Genomic DNA, 2,914 nt, shown 5'->3' on the forward strand with positions numbered 1-2,914 from the left:
ATGCACCCAACATAGGAGCACCTCAATACATAAGGCAACTGCTAACAGCTATAAAAGAGGAAATCGACAGTAACACAATAATAGTGGGGAATTTTACACCTCACTTACACCAATGGACAGATCATCCAAAATGAAAATAAATTAAGAAACAGAAGCTTTAAATGACACAACTGACCAGATAGATTTAATTGATATTTATAGGACATTCCACCTTAAAACAGCAGATTACACATTCTTCACAGTGTTCACGGCACATTCTCCAGGACATACCATCAGAAAAAATAGACATAAAATAAAGTATGTTACAAGAGACCAGGAAGGACACTACATAATGATCTAGGGATCAATACAAGAAGAAGATATAACAATTATAAATATATATGCACCCAACATAGGAGCACCTCAATACATAAGGCAACTGCTAACAGCTCTAAAAGAGGAAATTGACAGTAACACAATAATAGTGGGAGACTTTGACACCTCACATACACCAATGGGCAGATCATACAAAATGAAAATAAATAAGAAACAGAAGCTTTAAATGACACAACTGACCAGGTAGATTTAATTGATATTTATAGGACATTCCACCTTAAAACAGCAGATTACACATTCTTCACAGTGTTCACGGCACATTCTCCAGGACATACCATATCTTCGGTCACAAATTAAGCCTCAGTAAATTTAAGAAAATTGAAATCATATCAAGCATCTTTTCTGACCACAACGCTATGAGATTAGAAATGAATTAGAGGGAAAAAAAGTAAAAACCACAAACACATGGAGGCTAAACAATATGTTACTAAATAACCAAGAGGTCACTGAAGAAATCAAAGAGGAAATCAAAAAATACCCAGAGACAAATAACAATGAAAACATGATGATCCAAAACCTATGGGATGCAGCAAGAGCAGTTCTAAGAGGGAATTTTATAGCTATACAAGCCTACTTCAAGAAACAAGAAAAATCTCAAATAAACAATCTAACCTTACACCTAAAGGAATTAGAGAAAGAAGCAAAAACAAAACTCAAAGTTAGCAGAAGGAAAGAAATCATCAAGATTAGAGCAGAAATACATGAAATAGAAACAAAGAAAACAATAGCAAAGATCAATAAAACTAAAAGCTGGTTCTTTGAGAAGATAAACAAAACTGATAAACCATTAGCCAGACTCATCAAGAAAAAGAGGGAGAGGACTCAAATCAATAAAATTAGAAATGCAAAAGGAGAAGTTACAACAGACACTGCAGAAATACAAAGCATCCTAAGAGACTACTACAAGCAACTGTATGGCAATAAAAAGGACAACCTGGAAGAAATGGACAAAATCTTAGAAAGGTATAACCTTCCCAGACCAAACCAGAAAGAAATAGAAAGTATGAAGAGACTAATCACAAATAATGAAATTGAAACTGTGATTTTAAATCTTCAAACAAACAAAAGTGCAGGACCAGATAGCTTCACAAGTGAATTCTATCAAACATTTAGAGAACAGCTAACACCCATCTTTCTCAAACTCTTCCAAAAATTTGCAGAGGAAGGAACACTATCAAACTCACTCTTATGAGGCCACAATCACCCTGATACCAAAACCAGACAAAGATAGTACAAAAAAAGAAAATTACAGACCAATAGCACTGATGAATATAGATGCAAAAATCCTCAACAAAATACTAGCAAACAGAATCCAACAACACATTAAAAGGATCATACACCATGATCAAGTGATATTTATCCCAGGGGTGCAAAGATTCTACAATATATGCAAATCAATTAATGTGATACACCATATTAATAAATTGAAGAATAAAAACCATATGATCATCTTGATCGATGTAGAAACAGCTTTTGACAAAATTCAACACCCGTTTATTATAAAAACTCTCCAGAAAGTGGGCATAGAGGGAACCTACCTCAACGTAATAAAGGCCATATACGACAAACACACAGCAAACATCATTCTCAATGGTGAAAAACTGAAAGCATTTTCTTTAAGATCAGGAAGAAGACAAGGATGTCCACTATTACCACTATTATTCAACATATTTTTGGAAGTCCTAGCCACAGCAATCAGAGAAGAAAAAGAAATAAAAGGAATCCAAATCGGAAAAGAAGTAAAGCTGTCACTGTTTGCAGATGACATGATACTATACATAGAGAATGAAAATGACTATACTACCCAAAGCAATCAACAAATTCAATGCAATCCCTATCAAATTACCAATGGCATGTATTACAGAACTAGAACAAAAAATCTTAAAATTTGTATGGAGACACAAAGGACCCTGAATAGCCAAAGCAGTCTTGAGGGAAAAAACGGAGATGGAGGAATCAGACACCCTGACTTCAGACTATACTACAAAGCTACAGTAATTAAGACAATATGGTACTGGCACAAAATAAGAAACATAGATCAATGCAATAAGATAGAAAGCCCAGAGATAAACCCATGTACCTATGGTCAACTAATCTATGACAAAGGAGGCAAGGATATACAATGGAGAAAAGACAGTCTCTTCAATAAGTGGTGCTGGGAAAACTGGACAGCTACATCTAAAAGAATGAAATTAGAACACTCCCTTACACCATACACAAAAATACTGAAAATGGATTAGAGACCTAAATGTAAGACTGGACACTATAAAACTCTTAGATGAAAACATAGGAAGAACAGTCTTTGACATAAATCACAGCAAGATCTTTTTTCATCCACCTCCTAAAGTAATGGTAACAAAAACAAAAATAAACAAATGGGACCTAATGAAACTTCAAAGCTTTTGCACAGCAAATGAAACCATAAACAAGATGAAAAGATAAGCCTCAGAATGGGAGAAAATATTTGCCAATGAATCAATGGACAAAAGATTAATCCCCAAAATATATAAACAGCTCATGCAGCTCAATATTAAAAAAA

The sequence above is a fragment of the Physeter macrocephalus genome, chromosome 7 (assembly GCF_002837175.3).
Source record: "Physeter macrocephalus isolate SW-GA chromosome 7, ASM283717v5, whole genome shotgun sequence".
Taxonomy (NCBI): Eukaryota; Metazoa; Chordata; class Mammalia; order Artiodactyla; family Physeteridae; genus Physeter; species Physeter macrocephalus.